Raw genomic sequence first — 20,676 nt, forward strand, 5'->3', positions numbered from 1 at the left:
AGAAATAAAAGTAAATACTACAGTTAAACATCCATAAATGAAAGAAGGCCACAGCTGCATAAAAACAGACCCTTTTCAAACAAACATTGTGTTATAATTGAATTGCCTGCTGAGCCAAACAAAAATCGTCTCTCAGAATCAGATTCTGACTGTCATGCACTTTAAGTAAAGGCAAGCAAAATGCCTCTCCACGTGTTCAGAGTGTTATGGCTTTCACATGGTTTTGGAAAGCTTTTCCACAGGGTTTTTCATAATTGTATTTTCCCCAGGTTAAAAGAAATCTCTAATCACAGTGCCTTTTTTATTCCCCAGGTACTTTCCTGCCTATATTACATGAGAGACCACTGTGATTCACAGGAGGAGCTCTCTTTGCAAGATTCAAACTAATTTTTACACAAACTTCATTTAAGTTTTAGAGTATTGAATTTTTTTTTAAGTAATGCAACTGGCTTTTAAGAACTTTTTCAATTAATGCTTATTCCTTTATCCTTTCTAACTGGCACAGTAAATTTTGTGCTGTATATTATGTGTGTGTTATATTCATACACCTCATATCATTTTATGTCAAACACTGTATACATGTAGGGTAGGTATAATAAATATTAATAGATACGTAAGTATAATATGGGTGCAAAGATAACACCAGCCTCTTTCACTTTATGAGAGTGAAAAAGTTGGCTTAAAACTCAACATTCTGAAACCTAAGATCATGGCATCTGGTACCATTACTTCATGGCAAATAGATGAGGAAACAATGGAAACAGTTACAGACTTTATTTTCTTGGGCTCCAAAATCACTGCAGATTGTGACTACAACTATGAAATTAAAAGGCCCTTGTTCCTTGGAAGAAAAGCTATGACCAACCTAGACAGCATATTAAAAAGCAGAGACATTACTTTGCTGGCAAAGGTCCATCTAGTCAAAGCTACGGTTTTTCCAGTAGTCATCTATGGATGTGAGAGTTGGGCTAGAAAGAAAGCTGAGTGCTGAAGAATTGATGTTTTGAACTGTGGTGTTGGAGAAGACTGTTGAGAGTGGCCTGGACTGCAAGGAGATCAAACCAGTCAATCCTAAAGGAGATCAATGCTGACTATTCATTGGAAGGACTGATGCTGAAGCTCCAATACCCCCAAGAAAGATAAATCCCTGATCTTTATGAATGTATTAAGAAAAAAATTTAAATTCTGAAAGTTAGTCCATAAAAGAATACAGGATGTATATATAGAAAATTAAATAATGCCAATGAGGCAATTACTAATTCCCATAGTAATTGAACCATAAAGAAGGCTAAGCACTGAAAAATTGTGACAGTTTCAAATTGTGGTGCTGGAGGAGAGTCCCTTGGACAGCATAGAGATCAAACCAGTCAGTCCTAAAGGAAATTAACCCTGAATACTCATTAGAAGAATTGATGCTTAAGCTGAAGCTCAAGTACCCTGGCTACCTGAAGCAAAGAGCCAGCTCACTCGAAAAGACCCTGCTGCTGGGAAAGATTGAGGGCAGGAGGAGAAGGGGGCTACAGAGGATGAGATGGTTGAATGGCATTATTGACTCAATGGACATGAGTTTGATCAAACTCTAGGAGATAGTGAAGGACAGTGAAGCCTGGCATGCTACAGTCCTTAGGGTCACAAACAGTGGAACACCACTTAGTGACTGAACAACAACAATAGGTGAAAGAAAGCTATACAAAGTAATACATATATTTATTCAGTGTTATATAAACCAACTATGAAATATTGCATAGTTCTAGTGATATAGTAATTATGAAACTCAAAGTAGTTTTGTTGTTTTTGAAAGAAATGAGCATATATGTTTATCTTGCAAGTAGAGGTGTATAGAGGCTGGTAGAGTGTTAAGATAAACTATGGCTTTCCACAAGAGGGAAATTATAGATAACATGTAACACCAACAACTCAATGCATTAAGATAACAAGCACATTTTGTTTTTTTGGCCTACTGTGCAGCTTGTAGAATCTTACTTTCCAACCAAAGATAGAACCTGGGCCCCAGCCGTGAAATTGCAGAGTCCTAACTACTGGTACTCCAGGAAAACCCAGTATAAACACATTTTTAAGAGACATGGAAATAAATGCCAAAAGAAACAGTGAAAGAAATGAAAGTGACAGCTTCTGGAAAGCAGAGATTGGAGAATGGTTAATAGTGGGACAATGACTATCATTTTTTTTTTTAAAGATATTTAAGACTCTCACTTTTTAACTATACTAATGAGTAACTCTAATAGAATTTTAAATGTATATGAGAGAGAGAGAGAAAGAGATGTTTATATGATTTATGTGTAGGTATGTATGATTTGGGGTTTCTCTAGTGGCTCAGACGGTAAAGCATCTATCTGCAATGCAGAAGACCCGGGTTCGATCCCTGGGTTAGGAAGATCCCCTGGAGAAGGAAATGGCAGCCCACTCAAGTATTCTTGCCTGGAAAATCCCATGGATTACATGTGTGCATACATGCTTAGTTGCTTCAGTCATGTCTGAGTCTTTGTGACCCTATAGACTGTAGCCTGCTGGGCTCCTCTGTCCATGCAATTCTTCAGGCAAGAATACTGGAGTGTGTTGCCATACTCTCTTCTAAGGGATCTTCCTGACCCTGGGATTGAACCCGTGTCTCCTGCAGCTCCTGTGTTGCAGGCAGATTCTTTACCTCTGAGCCACCAGGGAAGCCCACCAAAATCATTTTATATAGTGGCTTATGCTGACAATAACAGCTAAATCCACAGCCCCATATCCACATCTCCTCAATTAGTTTTACCATTTAGGAATTGATGTGAGAGCCAGATCCCATAAAGTTTAAGTTATATGTTCAAATCTAATACATAGCAATGGAAAGAGTGTAAATCATACTTCAGACCTTCTTTATGCTACATTTTACCTGGCCTGTTTATATTAAAGAACACATTCTACTGTACAAGAACAGAACAAAGCCATATATTCCAAGGGAAAATATTCATCTAAACCTATTGTGTTGTTTTCACTCTATAAGTGGGAGAATACAGATCCTTGAGTGTATGTCTAATGATTTCAAGTTGTCTATGACTTTTTTTCCCCCTAATTTTCTGTCTTTACATTTCATGATGGCATAAATAAAAAAGACATTGTCCAAATATAATATATCTTACTGTCTTGAAGCATAAAAGTGATAGGGAATGAGAATGGACTATTTTTGAATAGTTTTCAGATGACTTTGATAAATAATGAAATTCATCATTAAATCAAACTTTTTTTTTTGCTTCTGAGCAAACACATATGATATATAGCTCCAGATCCAATTTAAAATTCAACACGATGAAGACATACACAGCAATAAAAAATGCATTAACATCATGAATGTCTGTGAAAGAGCAAACTTGCAAAACAAAATGGACAATGATGTCAAAATAAAATTATACTATGCGTTACTCCAAGTTTTAGTGCTTCCATTACTCGCATGGAATTTGGGAGATTGTGGAGGAAGCATTAGTACCAAGTGATTTTTCATTTGGGATGATGCATCCATGTTACCATACACACATCAGAGAAATGAATATAGATTGTGGTTTAATACATAATAAATACTTTTACTGTCGGCACAAATTTTATGCAGGGTAGTGTCTTCTCAACTGTGAATAATAAATAGCACGTGTTTTTAATTTTATGTGACTATTGTTCATGTTGTTAGTGAAAAAAGCATTGATGGTGTCAACCTGTGCTTGAGAAGGTGAAAATTTATATACTTATACTTAATATATTCCAGTGTTCATAAACTGCACATGATTTGCTTTTTATTACATTTCTACTGCTTAGAATAAAGTATGGTATAGTCCAGGGACTCATTGCTTCATTAATCCTTTAAATTTCATTAATCAATTCATTAAACAAATATTTATCATGAATATACAACAACTTCATTACATTTTCTGCACTGAGAGTGGAACATGGAACAAAATAAATAAAGACTTCTTCTCTCATGGGACTTAAAAGCTAGTGAGAGGAAACAGATAATAAACATTTAAAAATTGCTAAAATATGTAGAATGAAGCTTGGTGGTATATCTCACAAGGAAAAATAAATAGGAAAAAAATAGAAAATGCCAAGTGCAATTCTAGATGGGTTGAATTGTGTCCATTAAGAAAATAGTCCAAGTCCAATCCTCAGTACCTCAAAATGTGACCTTATTTAGAAATGGGGTTGTTGCAGATATAAGGACTTAAAATGAGATCATACAGGAGTATAGTGGATCCTTAATCTAATATAACGTGTGTCCTTATAAGAAGAGAAAGACATGGAGGGAATACAGCTATGGTAAGTAGTAGAAACACTGGGAAGATGCTGTATGAAGATGGAGGCCCCAGCTGGACTGATACGTCTAAAAGCCAAAGAGTGCTGAGGGTCGCTGGCTGTCACCGTAAATTAAGAGAGGAAGAGATTCTTTCACTGTGCTCTCAGGAAAAATGAACCCTTGATTAGTCCCTTGATTTCAGACTTGGAACCTCCAGAACTGTAAGAGAATACATTTCTATTCTTTTTAAGCTGCCCAGTTTGTGGAAATTGGTTATGGCAGCTCCAGAAAATGAATATAGTCAGAAAAAGCCACATAGAGAAGGTGACTGTGTCAGTAAAGACTTGAAAGGGGGAAGGGACAGAAACATGTGAAAATCAGTGGAAGAGATTCTAGGCAGGGGGAAAGGCAAATTCAAAGTTCTTGAATTCAGTGATGACTCCTGTTTGGCTGGAGCAGCATGTTTAAAAAAGAAGGTAATGGAAAATAATACTCCATTTTGGATATACCCACAATGGAATATTAACTGTTTGTATATCTATCTATATCATATCTTCTTTATTTATTCATCTCTCAGTGGACATTTAGTCTTGACTGTTATAAATAGAGTTGCACTGATCATTGGGGTGTATATATCTTTTTGAATTACAGTTTTATCTTCCCTGGTGGCTCATCAGAATAGAATCCTCCTACCAATGCGGGGGAGGCATTTTTGATCCCTGAATGAGGAAGATGCCCTGGAGAAGGAAATGACAACCCACTCCAGTATTCTTGCCTGGAAAATCCCATGGACAGAAGAGCCTGGTTAGGTACAGTCCATGAGGTCTCAAGGGTTATACACAACTTAGCAACCAAACAACAAACAGTGCCCAGGAAAGGGATTGTAATAACTCTGTTTCTAGAAGATGTGGTACACACATACACTAAAATATTACTCAAGCATAAAAAAGAAAGAAAGAATGCTTTTTGCCCAGTGACATGGATGGACCTGGAGATTATCATAGTAAGTGAAGTAAACTGGACAAAGAAATTTATTCATTGTACTGCACACTCTAAACTAGTGCTTAGATTTTATCTTTTACAATGAGTGGGAAACAAAGGTTTTGGTGGGTTCTGCGCAAAAGAGTGACTTGATCAGATTTTTTAAAAATTTGGTTGAAGTATTGCTGATTTACAATGTTGTGTTTAATATCTGCTATAGAACAAAGTGACTCAGTGTACCAGTGGACAGGTTGGCTTTGTTGTCAAAATATTGTGCACCTATAGAACTAAAGAGCCTCTTAAGGAGGGTGAAAGAGGAGATTAAAAAAGCTGGTTTAAAACTCAACATTCAGACATCTAAGATCATGGCATCCAGTCCCACCATTTATGGCAAACAGATGGAAGAAAAGTGGAAACAGTGACAGACTTTATTTCCATTGGCTCCAAAATCACTGCAACAGTGACTGCAGCCACAAAATTAAAAGATGCTTGCTCCTTGGAAGAAAAGCTATGACAAACCTAAACAGGGTATTAAAAAGCAGAGACATCACTTTGCCTTCAAAGGTCTGTAATAACGAAAGCAATGTTTTTTTCAGTAGTCTTGTATGAATGTGAGAGTTGGACCATAAAGAAGGTTGACTGCTGAAGAATTGATTCTTTTTACTTACGGTGTTGGAGAAGACTCTTGAGAGTCCCTTGGACAGCATCAGTCCTGAATATTCAGGACTGAAGCTGAAGCTCTATTACACTGGCTACCTGATGAGAAGAGCCGACTCATTGGAAAAGACCCTAATGCTGGGAAAGATTGAGGGCAAGAGGAGAAGGGGATGACAGAGGATGAGATGGTTGGCTGGCATCATCTGCTCAGTGGACATGACTTTGAGCAAAGTCTGGTAGATAGTGAAGGACTCAGAAGACTAGTTTGCTGTAGTCCATGGGGTCACAATGAATTGGGATACAACTTATCAACTGAACAACCTACAGTAACAAGAGTGGCTGCAAAGAATATGAGAACAGGTGAAAGTGTCGACATAGAAAAGACAATAGGACTTAAGGAAGTTTCCTTCTTAGAGTTTCAGTTTTCTGAAATTGAAAGCAAGGTCAGGAGCTGAGAGTTTGAATAGGAAAGAAGGTGCTGTGAACTTGACAAAAGATAAAAGGCCATGAAATTAATGACGGGGAGGGTGAAACAGTGCACTGGGACGATATCATGAGATTGACAGGTAGCATTTGGGACACATTTGAGGTTAATGATAATGACTTTAAAGTGAGGGTGTCAGCATTGCTGCAGGCTTTTTCTAGACACAGCAAGTTGCAAGGTTGTAGGCAAGGAGTAGATAGCAAGTTGGATTTAACTGACCAGAGTATAATTTAGCCTGATTGCCTTTCACATAATTGCCTATCACTCCCCTGACTCCTCACTGTGTTGTAACTACAGAATATTTCGCCTGTTCCAGTTACAGGTTATGTTGCTATCTCTCAGTCAATGTTACTGTGACTTTAGGCATTAGCATTTTCTAGTTTCTTTCTTGTTCTTCATATGATTTGAATATTTTGTCAACTGGCAAGTCTGGAGGAAAGTCTTCCTTGCCCATCCTAGCTAAACAGCTCTTCATGCCAACCACATGAGCCCTGTTTCCTTACCTTCTTATTTATCTATGTGCCATTTATCACCACCTGCCTTTATTTTAAGATACTATGTAGTGATTTACATGTTTAACATCTGTCTCACTTATTTTCCTTTAGATTGAGTATGAAGGGAATCCTGCTTACATATAGCTTAGAACTCTATGTAAAGACTTTAGATTTTATTTTGAATGATCAGTTCAGTTCAGTAGCTCAGTCATGTCCAACTCTTTGCGACCCCATGAATCATAGCACACCATGCCTCCCAGTCCATCACCAATTTTTGGAGTTCACCCAGACTCATGTGCATCGAGTCAGTGATGTCATCCAGCCATCCCAAACTCTTATTGCCCCCTTCTCTTCCTGCCCCCAATCCCTCCCAGCATCAGAGTCTTTTCCAATGAGTCACCTCTTCACATGAGGTGGCCAAAGTATTGGAGTTTCAGCTTCAGCATCTGTCCTTCCAGTGAACAGCCAGGACTGGTCTCCTTTAGGATGGACTGGTTGAATCTCCTTACAGTCCAAGGGACTCTCAAGAGTCTTCTCCAACACTACAGTTCATACGCATCAGTTCTTCGGTGCTCAGCTTTCTTCACAGTCCAACTCTCACATCCATACATGACCACAGGAAAAACCATAGCCTTGACTAGATGGACCTTTGTTGGCAAAGTAATATCTCTGCTTTTTAGTATGCTGTCTAGGTTGGTCATAACTTTCCTTCCAAGGAATAAGCATCTTTTAATTTCCTGGCTGCAATCACCATCTGCAGTGATTTTGGAGCCCCAAATAATAAAGTCTGACACTGTTTCCCATGAAGTGATGGGACTGGATGCCATGATCTTCATTTTCTGAATGTTGAGCTTTAAGCCAACTTTTTCACTTTCCACTTTCACTTTCATCAAGAGGCTTTTTAGTTCCTCTTCACTTTCTGTCATAAGGGTGGTGTCATCTGCATATCTGAAGTTATTGATATTTTGAACCACTAAATTATTTTGCAATAGGTGTGATATTTTTTGACTGATATATTTGAGAGTGACACTGAATACTGAGGTGGAATCCCTGCAGGGGAGGAAAGGACTGCAGAATTTAAGGAAATCTGATTGGAAGCTGTTGAAATATTCTTGAAAATAGATAAAGTTTTCTTGAAAAAAAAAATTACCATTGATGAATAAGAAGGGAATCAGAGACTTCTAAGTGTTTGGCTTCATAAATTGAATATATTGTGGCCACATTCACTGAAGTATTAGTATTTGTAGAATTTCATCTTTTATTAAAGGTGACAGGGTTGAAGATGGGAAGGTAAAATTCTGTTTTCAACTATATGAATGAATGAATGAAGTCACTCAGTCGTGTCCAACTCTTTGTGACCCCATGGACTGTAGCCTACCAGGCTCCTCCCTCCATGGGATTCTCCAGGCAAGAGTACTGGAGTGGGTTGCCATTTCCTTCTCTAATATATACTTGTATAAAAAATATATTCTCAACTATATACTTGTGTAAAAAAATATGTATTTTTTATAAATATATAAATGTAAAAAAATAAAAATATATGCTTGTGTAAAAAATATTCTCAAGTATATACTTGTGTATAAAAATAACTGAATTACTTTGCTGTACCTTGAAACATTGTGAATCAACTATACTTCACTTAAAAAATTAGATAAAAAATAGGGAGACAAACTAAACTTTGAGATTATAAAGCATTTACAAAAACAACTTAAATACAACTGATATTTTTGTCATTATGAATGATGAATAATACTATGAGCTTTACATTAATTCATACATGATTCTCACAATATATCTGAGGTAGGTTTTACTGTTGTCTTAATTTACAGTTAAGAAATTTTGAGTAACTAGAGTGTGAAGAAGCTGCCTATTTTTGGCATCAAAACAGCATTGACCTTTTAGATGTCCATAAAACTGCTTATTAAGTTTCATATTCACTTTGCAGTAGAGATGATGAGTAATGTATTTGGCAACTTTTTTCACAAAAATTCTGAGAAGGAAACCACTCCAAAAACTCAGGCTTAATACAGTACTTCTCCATCTTTTGTGAATTAATGGATATACTTGGATTCAGCTGATCTATACTGGGCTAGGCTACGGGGTTCTGCTTTAGAATTAAGTCTGAAGTGGCTCTGATTTTTATTGTAGGCCTGTGAGCTAAATAGGCCTAGTTTATTGTGTCTGATACCAGGAGGATAATCCAAACATATTCTTATGGCAAATAGCAAAGCTGCAAGGGGAGTAAAGCCTAAGCCCAGAACTGATGTACCAGCACTGCCATTGGCATTGATCAGGGGAAGACACATTAGGCAAGTCCTAAGTCAAGAAATATAGAGCTGTATTATATCAAATAACACGGCTACAGCAAGATTGTGAATATTAGAGCTAAAAAATTTTGGAGAAAAATTAGAGCTGATCATTAAATCTTCAGTAACTAATAGTCTATATTGTTGTATTAGAGAAAACTCTTGAGAGTCCCTTGGAAAGCAAGGAGATGAAACCAGTCAATCCTAAAGGAAATCAAGCCTGAATATTCATTGGAAGGACTGATGCTGAAGTTGAAGCTCCAATACTTAGGCCACCTAATGCATCTGGAGTGGAGCTTGTTCCTTAGCACATATGTAATTTTTAAGCCATGTAATACTATGGGGAAGCAAGAAAGTACAAATGAATAGAAAAGGTGTGTGCAGTGAAGAGTTAATTCAGCAGGTTTAGAATGTTCAAACCCTATACATTACAAAAAAAACAGTAGCCCTTGAGCAGAATCTGGGATTTAACCTCTAAGCATTTGAAATGTCTTGTATGACAAGAGTTTCTTTGGTGTGGAGCTTCATCAACCAGTTTATTCTTGTTAGTTATGGTAGCCTTTGGGCCAGCTTCTCCTCTGGAGAAGCTGAAGACTGAGTGACTAAGGTCAGTTACCCCATCACTTCATGTCTGTCAGACTATTCTCTGATAGAAATCTTGGACACCAAGGCTCAGGTGAGCTTCTCCCTGGTAAGCCATGCTCATATATGTTATTATACATTGCTGGTGGGGAAAATTAAGCACTATCTGTAGGACGGCACTTAGAATAGACAACTGGAATCTTATGCTTGGATTTTATCCTATGTGCCTTTGGTCTTTATGAATCTGAATCTGTATCCTTTTTCTGTTAGAAACCATAATCATGAGTATAAAAGCTTTTCTGAGTTGTATGAATTGTTCTCGTGAATCACTGCATCTGAGAGTGGTCTGGGGAAATCTAGTGCATAGGAATAAGAACAAATTCTGAGAATCCAAAGTTTAGAAGATAAGAATGAAAAGCCAGACAAAAATCTGACATGTTTTTGTTCGGTTGCTCAGTTGTGTCCAACACTTGGAGACCCCATGGACTGCAGCATACCATGTTTCCCTGTCCTTCACTGTTTACCGGAGTTTGCTCAAACTCATGTCCATTGAGTTGATGATGCAATCCAACCATTTCATCCTCTGGAGCCCCCTTCTCTTCCTTCCTTCAGTCTTTCCCAGCATCAGGGTCTTTTCAAACGAGTTAGTTCTTTGCATCTAGTGGCCAAAGGTGGAGCTTCAGCTTCAGCATCAGTCTTTCCAATGAATATCTAGGACTGATTACCTTTAGGATTGACTGGTTTGATCTCACTGCAGTCCAAGGGTCCCTCAAGAGTCTTCTCCAGCACCACAGTTTGAAAGCATCAATTCCTCAGTGCTCAGCATCTTCATGGCTCAGCTCTCACATCCATACGTGACTACTGGGGAAACCATAGCTCTGACTATAGGGACCTTTGTTGGAAAAGTGATGTCTCTGCTTTTTAATATGCTGTATAGGTTCGTGATAGCTTTTCTTCCAGGGAGCAAGTGTCTTTTAATTTCATGGCTACAGTCACCATCTACAGTGATTTTGGAGCCCAAGAAAGTAAAGTCTGTCACTGTTTCCATTGTTTCCCCATCTATTTCCCATGAAGTGATGGTCCTGAATGTCATGATCTGAGTTTTTTGAATGTTGAGTTTTAAGCCAACTTTTTCAACTTATCGATTGTATAGAAATCTGATAGATTATATAAAAGCTGCCAGTGAAATTGACAGAAAAATAGAAGTGTGTAGTATTCTATCCTCCATGGGAATAATCTTTCCCAAGATGAAAGAAGTGTCACATGGGTCACAGGCTATGAGAGATAGAGAAAAATGGATTAACTTATATAAGAAGAGAGGAGCCATTACAGGTGTGAAGAAGAGAATCTCTTCTTTGCAGAGGTTAAAGGAGAATTTGGTATGAAAAAAATTAAGAGTAGTGATTACTGACCGTACTTTGTATTGAGTTGCTTATCAAAGGAGCAGAGAAATAGAGTAGTAGCTGAAGTGGAAGTTACTCTTACAAGCTTTGTTTTATTTTCTGATGTAATGGTAGCATACTAGAATATATTTCTATGTTGATGACAAAAAACAAAATAGGAAATTGTGTGATAAATGAAATAGTGGAATAATTTTTAGAATGAAGTCTATGATAGGAGGTATTGAGATTCAGTGAACATATGTAAAATTTGACCTTATAAAGGAGACAGGGTAGATTAACTATTTAATAGAAGGAAAGTGAGTATTCTATAAATAAAGATACTGGTAAGTTTCTTGTTTGAAGACAATACGACTAGATAGTTACTGTACAGTTGCTTCTGTTTAAATCAGGAAATAAGTGAAGATGTTATATAAATATTGAGGTTGGAAAGGTAAATGGAAGTTTCAGTATAGTGAACAAAGTGTAAAATATTCATTTCAAAGACTAAAAATTAAGTCTATTAAGCAAATTGAAATTAGATTTCAACAGATGATCCCTTGAAATGTGTGATCATATATTTAAAATAGAGTCAGTTAATATGGCTTGAATTTATTCCATTTGTGTTCAGTTGCCAGAGATCAAATTTCATGTTTAAAAAATGAGTTTGACCAGTTGTGGAGATTGTAAATAAGATTCATAACAAAGTTGGGAATAAAGGTAAAGTGGTGAAAATAATGATGAACTAAAATATTTAAGAATAAAGTAGGTAGTGAGCTCACAGCAGGGGTAATAAACAGTGAAAATGTAGTGTACATGATTTTAGGTGAAGTGCCATTACTTGTAATTAGAAACTAAAGTATGTATAATTTTGGTATATTTTAGGAGTTTAATTTTTCTTCTAAAAACAAGTAAAAGGAATTGAAAACTAGTCATGAAAAGGCTTTGATAATATTAAATAAAGTAAAAGTATCTTCATGTAGTGAAATTATGCCATATATATGTACTGAATCTGTTTCCAGGTTAACTGTGCAATCACAAGAGAATTACAATAAGCTGCCTTAAAGAAATCATAGTTATCAGCAACAAAAAACTCCATTTACTGACTCAGTTCAGTTCAGTTCAGGTGGTCAGTCGTGTCCGATTCTTTGCGACCCCATGAATAGCAGCACACCAGGCCTCCCTGTCCATCACCAACTCTCGGAGTTCACTCAGACTCACGTCCATCGAGTCAGTGATGCCATCCAGCCATCTCATCCTCTGTTGTCCCCTTCTCCTCCTGCCCCCAATCCCTCCCAGCATCAGAGTCTTTTCCAATGAGTCAACTCTTCGCATGAGGTGGCCAAAGTACTGGAGTTTCAGCTTTAGCATCATTCCCTCCAAAGAACACCTAGGGCTGATCTCCTTCAGAATGGACTGGTTGGATCTCCTTGCAGTCCAAGGGACTCTCAAGAGTCTTCTCCAACACCACAGTTCAAAAGCATCAATTCTTCGGCTCTCATCCTTCTTCACAGTCCAACTTTCACATCCATACATGGCCACTGGAAAAACCATAGCCTTGACTAGACGGACCTTTGTTGGCAAAGTAATGTCTCTGCTTTTCAATATGCTATCTAGGTTGGTCATAACTTTCCTTCCAAAGAGTACGTGTCTTTTAATTTCATGGCTGCAGTCGCCATCTGCAGTGATTTTGGAGCCCCAAAAAATAAAGTCTGGCACTGTTTTCCACTGATTAGAAGTGTTTGTATTTTTACTTAGTAACATCAGATCACAAAACCCTCAAGCCATGGAATGTTAAATTTCTTTTTTTTTTCTTGATGAAATACACATATGATATATTTGTGCAAATGCTAGAATTCAGATCATGGATTATTTTCCATATATAAAAAATAATAAAATACAGTAATATGGACTGATAATTCATGTAGGAATTAAATGTTGTTTTTATCACCCAAGTAGTCTCCTTTTCTTGTCATTTGTATACTGCAAGTCTGGCTAATAACAGTGTGAGCTTTTGCCTCCACAGTTATATTGGTTATTTTTCTAATCGGCTTCCCAGGTGGCCCTAGGTTTAAAGAACCTGCCTGCAAGTGCAGGAGACCTAAGAGACACGGATTCAATCCCTGGGTTGGAAAGATCCCCTGGAGGAAGGCATAGCAACCCACTCTAGTATTCTTACCTGGAGAATCCCATGGGCAGAGGACCCTCTCAGGCTATTTTTCTAATACTTTTGTGAAATTTGGATCCTTTAACTCTTTGTTTCAGTGCTAGTATGCAGATCCTTGGTTAATTTATTGAAAGTGAAGTCGCTCAATTGTTTCCAACTCTTTGCAACCATATGGACTGTAGCCCGCCAGGCTCCTCCATCCATGTCCATGGGATTTACCAGGCGAAAATACTGGAGCAGATTTTCATTACCTTCTCCGGGGGATCTTCCCATCCCAGGGATTGAACTCGAGTCTCCCACATTGCAGGCACACTCTTTACCATCAGAGCCACTAGAGAATCCCAGTTAATTTATTATGTAAATTATAATTACACTCCTGACTAATGCTTTGTTCATGTGCTTAGTTCTTGTTATTGTTGTTGATTTGTGAGGAGGGAGGCAGAGTTTCATTCCGTTGCCCTCCTCACATCTTTTATTATTCTCTTCTTATTCATGTAGACAGTTTCTTGCTACCCTGGGCTTGTAGGTAGCTGCTGCTGCTGCTGCTAAGTCGCTTCAGTCGTGTCTGACTCTGTGTGACCCCATAGACGGCAGCCCACCAGGCTAGCCCATCCCTGGGATTCCCCAGGCAAGAACACCGGAGTGGGTTGCCATTTCCTTCTCCAATGCATGAAAGTGAAAAGTGAAAGTGAAGTCGCTCAGTCGTGTCCGACTCTTCATGACCCCATGGACTGCAGCCCACCAGGCTCCTCCATCCATGGGATTTTCCAGGCAAGAGTACTGGAGTGGGTTGCCATTGCCTTCTCAAGCCGATTATTATAAAGCTAATGATTTTACTTTCACATTATATAACTAATATTCTGCACAATTTAATATTTTACCATACTAAATATTTTAACTGAATCGAATGTCTTCTAGCTTCCTTTGTGTCAAATTGCTCAGTGATATGAACAAACCCCAAACAGCTCTCTGCCTCAGATTATGCTGGTGAGTCAGGATCCTTTATCCTCTTATTTACCAGCCTTTCATTCAAAATGACTTTATTCACAAATTCTATTCCTAGAAACATTTGTCAGATTTCTCATGTCTAACATTAACAATTAGCCCACATGTATAGACCAGTATCTGACTGATAAGCTATTGACATCACAGATAGGTTCTACCATTTAAGAAATATGTAGCTAGGAGAGTTCTCTCAGTTTTCCTGGAATAATCCACATGCACCTCATACAAGGTGGATCCTCTGACATAAAAAAAGCAATCATAACTTTGAGGTGTTGCCCTATTTCAGTTGAGGCTTTTAATGTTGTTCATATGTACTGTTTTCTGGGACTCTGTATTAGTTAATATTTCCATTAAAAATAATCTCTAAAGAAAAAGCTTAGAAGATCATTTCCAATATTCCAAAAAAGTTGCTTTCAGGAATGCCAAAAAACCTAGAACAACTTCTGAGTTTTTAAAACAATGAGAGCATATCGATGTCTACATAATTTTTTGGCATTTGCTGCCTTTGAAGCAGATTTCTTTCTATCCCCAGCTGCATCTACCTAAAAACAGAAATGAAGCAATGCTAATTCAGAAAAGAACTTTTTTTGCAATAGTAGGTACACATCTTTGAGTCTAGTTCAGGATACAGTGAACTATATTAAAGCAAACAAGTGAAAATAATATGTGATTACTCTCTTGAGTTTCTACTACAGTTTTTTCACCTTAAAGCGGAGTTTATTTTCCCAATTTTTCATGAAGCTTATTGGAAATTCTTTTATATATTAATTATATGCAAAGCCCTTAGGACAGCATCTAGAATATAGTAAGTGATCAATAAGATAGTGGCAGTGACTGTTATTTAATACTTTTCCCTTTCCTGTTACACACTGAGGAAGAATCAAGATTTGAAGTCAATTTTGTCTAACTGTAAAACCAGAATTTTCTCTCCCATATCATATTATCACCAAATATTAAAATAATAGTATATTTAGAATATCTCATATTTCCATTGCTTTACCAATTGCTATTTTTTGACAAATTGTTATAAATAAATTTAGCAGCACACTATAATGAATCCTCTGAAGGCGTCTAGATTCTTTAATTAGTACGATTCATTACAGGAGATTGTTTTATCCTAAATAACTATAGTAAACACTTTGGTCTCACTAATACTTTGCTATGCTTTAGCCCACTTAAATTTCATTATATCAATTCACCAATTTAAATGAACACAAATAATCTTAATGATATTAGTTTCATCTAGATTCTTTCAGATAAAAGAATTTGGCAATTAATCATGCCTAAGAATTTTTTTCCTTAGATCACCCAGTGTTTGCATATTTGATTATCGAAAACCTATAACTTTTAAGGGAATGAAAATCCATAGCAGTTAGTGACTATTTGAGATAATTTGCAAACATTTTAATATATTAACACTTCAAAAGTAACATCTAATTTTGCAGAAAGAAGCCTTATAATGTAAATGTTGCAACATTTTTGTGGCCTACTGAATTAATTATCTCCTGCAAGATTTCCCTAGAGCCTTTTGTTTCACACCTTTCTGAAGGAAGTTATGTTTTTTTTTTTATTTTCAGTTCCATAGAGATCAGGATAATGCCCGATACTTTCTAATCATTGTTCCAATGTACAAATTACCAGTAGGTGTTGAATTATGAGTTGAATAAATTGTAAGACTGATGCACATACAGAGAATGTTTAGGTGGATTTTAGAACTCAGTATTTTTTTTAAAGCTGAAGAAAATTTTCTAATTAGAAAATATTGTGATTTAGTCTTTATTATGCAATTTGAGAATGCTTTGTCCAATATCTGATCAAGTTATTTGTGAAGTATCTCCTTCATAAAAAAGGCAGGGTTTGTCATATTTTAGGTTAGTCAAATGGAATTGGATTTGTCAAATAGTTGACTTTATTAAATCATGCCTTCAACATGCTTTTAACAAGAACATTCAGTCTGTCAGTGTAACACATCTACTGTTTTTTCCAACGGGTAAATGATCAAGCACATACTATCTTTTTTTTTTTTTTTTCTTAAGTATATATGATCTTGACACAAACTGACAAAACACAGCCCTCTTCCCTCACTACCTTCCTTATTGGAGGTGATATCTAATATCTCTAGATTTCAGGGTCCTCCCTTGCAATATGAGAATAATAGTAGTACTAATCTGATTCCATTATTGTGAGAAATAAGTGACCAGAACACGTAATCCCTTTGAACAGAGTTTAGCAAGTATTAGCTATTATTAATTTAATGGGATTAAAATTTTATAATGGGCCATATTCAGATATCAAGTGATATGATATCTATAACATGCAGATATTATTTTAGCTATTTTGTTTTCAAAATAAACAGTCATGTTTTTAACTTTCATCTATCAGTTCAGTATCATTCTTAGATCTATATCTTCGCCATCTTTACCTGTACTGAAATATTCTTACTTATTTCATTCTGCTTACTTTTGACTCATCAAAGATGGATGCTGGATCTTGTCCACTGCCATCTTCCAGAGCATAGATTAAGCCTAACACAGAGTAAATGCTCAATTAATATTTTTGAAATAAATAATGATATGAATATCAGTTCAGTTCAGTCGCTCATTCATGTCCAACTCTTTGCGACCCCATGAATTGCAGCATGCCAGGCTTCGCTGTCCATCACCAACTCCCAGAGTTCACTCAAACTCATGTGCATCGAGTTGGTGATGCCATCCAGCCATCTCATCCTCTGTCTTCGCCTTCTCCTCCTGCCCCCAATCCCTCCCAGCATCAGAGTCTTTTCCAATGAATCAACTCTTCTCATGAGGTGGTCAAAGTAGTGGAGTTTGGCTTTAGCATCATTCCTTCCAAAGAACACCCAGGACCGATCTCCTTCAGAATGGACTGGTTGGATCTCCTTGCAGTCCAAGGGACTCTTCAAAAGTCTTCTCCAACACCACAGTTCAAAAGCATCAATTCTTTGGTGCTCAGCTTTCTTCACAGTCCAACTCTCACATCCATACATGACTACTAGAAAAACCATAGCCTTGACTAGAGGGACCTTTGTTGGCAAAAGAATGTCTCTGCTTTTGAATATGCTATCTAGGTTGGTCATAACTTTCCTTCCAAGGAGTAAGTGTCTTTTAATTTCATGGCTGCAGTCACCATCTGCAGTGATTTTGGAGCCCAGAAAAATAAAGTCTGATACTGTTTCCACTGTTTCCCCATCTATTTCCTATGAAGTGATGGGACCAGATGCCATGATCTTCGTTTTCTGAATGTTGAGCTTTAGGCCAACTTTTTCACTCTCCTCTTTCACTTTCATCAAGAGGCTTTTTAGTTCCTCTTCAATTTCTGCCATAAGGATGGTGTCATCTGCATAAATGAGGTTATTGATATTTCTCCCTGCAATCTTGATTCCAGCTTGTGTTTTTTTCCAGCCCAGCATTTCTCATGATTTACTCTGCATGTAAGTTAAATAAGCAGGGTGACAATATACAGCCTTGATGTCCTCCTTTTCCTGTTTGGAACCAGTCTGTTGTTCCATGTCCAGTTCTAACTGTTGCTTCCTGATCTGCATATAGGTTTCTCAAGAGGCAGGTCAGGTGGTCTGGTATTCCCATCTCTTTCAGAATTTTCCACAGTTTATTGTGATCCATACAGTCAAGGTTTTTCAATTTTTAACATATATAAAGAGAGGCTTCACTGTGTGGTCAGTAACAAAATATATTAAACCAATTGATTATAATTTAAATAATCAATAAAAAATAATTTTATAGAAGATACATGTTTTATTTGCAGATTGTATAATATATTATGTGTTTTAGGAATTCCTGAACAATGAGCTTATTAGAAAGCATTTCCTGAAAGCCTGATTCTCCTTTCCTTTGTCTCAACTAATATGATAGGGGGTAAGTTGTGTAGATAAAATTAATCATTAATATTCTTCAAAATGTTACATCAGTTATCCTTAGAATTTCTCGCTGGGAAATATAGAAACTAAATAACGAAAGATAAGCCTATAGAACAATATGTTTTCATGTGTTGAATACCTATAGTATCATTGTTTATACTATGAAATCAGTATATGTTCTTACAGTAAAAATTACCTCTTAACCTTTACATACATGTTTTTTAAATAATTTTTAAATAACTATGCAGTTAGAGATAGTTAAAAATTATCTAATGAATAAATCTATCAAAAATTTGTTTATTCAGTCAATTAAGCATTATGACATTCTATTGTAAGAACTAGTCTAAGGTGAAGACAGAATTAAATAATTGCATGGGTTAGATTGCATTATGTTAAAAAGGGCATTTTTAACATAATCCTGACTAAATATATGAATTCAATAAATTTTCAGACTGGTAGAGAACAGTGTATGATGCTATATTTGTAAATTAAATATACCATGCCTCATCATTTTTATGTGTTAACTAAATTTTCTCATAATTAGCAGATAAAATAGGAAAATACCATCTTAAAAGGTTTTGTCAATATTGTTACTAAGTCTAATACATACATACTCATTAGCTCTTCATTATATTTTTATGACTATATTCATTGCTTAATAGAAAACGAAACTGAACTCCTTCAGGCCAACACCTGCTGTCTAAGGAAATTAATTTATATAAACATAATCAATACATAAATTAAATTTTAATTAAAAGCTCAATGGCAGGCCAACACACAAGCATTTTAAGTCATTTCAATGTGAGAAGGGTAGGTTGTGTTTCTTTGTTAAAAATAAAATGAAGAAGAACTGCACATAGAAGCAGAGACCCTAAATAAATAATGCGTCTACCTAAGATGCGTGCTTTGCTCTTATGTGTCCCCCAGTGTTACCGGTATAAAATACACTTCACTAGTTATCCTGATTTCAGTTTATTCATTTTCCAATCTATCTTCTACAAAATCAATGGGCTCACCTTTGTAAAACAAAAATCCAAAGAACACACTTCCCTGCTCACACATTTGGGATAGCTCACTCATCATCATGAAGAATATAATCGAAGGTCTTGGATCTGTAATATAAATATTTCAAGTCTGTTTCAACTTCTCTCTCCTGCTTTAACTCTACAATTCCCTGTTACAGTTGTGATAAGAATATTTTCACTCCTCTCATACATCAAGGTCTGAAGCCCTTTCATGCCTGTGTTCTGTTCTGGCAGTCTCTTCTTTCTTTCATGCTCTCTGATTTGGACCGAAGCTCATGGGCTTCACTCACCCAGCAGAGCTAGAATTTTTAAGGGAAGCCTCATGCTGCTACGTCAGCTCTACACTGAACTCTGCACTGCTTAGCTCATGCTTCAACTGTCTCTTTACTTGTCTGTCTTAATGGATTATGAATCCCTCAAGATCAGGGCAAAAGGCTTATTCATATTTATAACTGCCTTCCTTAACATAGTCCTGAACACACACTGTTTATACTTCCCCAAGTTTCTATTTGCACAAAATTGAGAAAATGTTTACCTCTTTTAAGCTTTTCTTTGCCTAAAAATGAAGTTAGAGTTATTTTCCTCCTCAAGATGATCAAGGGAAATTACATTTTGGGAACTTTAACTTTATTATGTAAAATTAACCACCCCTTCCTTCTGGAAACATGTAATAAGAGTTGAATAAATATAATCTATTATAATTTTACTTAACTTTCACTGTATAATAGCAGTTGTTATACTGTTGTTGAACAATAATGATGATAATATTATATAAATTAAAAGTAAAAGGAATAAGGTCTTCCCAGGTGGCTCAGTGGTAAAGAATCTGCCTGCCAAGCAGAAAACACAGGTTCGCTCCCTGGGTTGGGAAGATCCCCTGGAGAAGGAAGTGGCAACCCATTCTAGGGTTGGGAAATCCCATGGACAGAGGAACCTGGTGGGCTATAACCCATAGTGTCATGAAAACAGTCAGGCATGACTTAGCTATTAACCACTATCCCCCCCCCCCCACACACACAGGAATAATATCTTTCAGGTGAAAAATGCAACTCCAGGAGTCAATTCTTCGTTAATTAAAGAGGAAAAGAGAAGAGACATTTTAGAGGTTTTACAGGACAATCTTTCCAAATGTAATATATGCTCCCACACAAACCTTGTACTCACTCTTTCTTTTGCAGGGCATCTTATCCTCTATATGTCTGCATGACTCAGAAATCCTTTGCTTCTTCGAATCTCTACTCAAACATCCCCTCTTAAGAGGTGATTCATTTAAAATAAATATCTTCCCCATTTCTCACTGTCTCTGTACTTTTTTTTCTTTATACCACAATTATCAGCTAATATTATTGATTTTTATGTATTGTGTCTATCTCAGAGTGAAGTAAAATGAAAGTTGCTCAGTTGTGTCCAATTCTTTGCAACCCC

The sequence above is a fragment of the Capra hircus genome, chromosome 3 (genome assembly GCF_001704415.2).
Source record: "Capra hircus breed San Clemente chromosome 3, ASM170441v1, whole genome shotgun sequence".
NCBI classification, from domain to species: Eukaryota; Metazoa; Chordata; class Mammalia; order Artiodactyla; family Bovidae; genus Capra; species Capra hircus.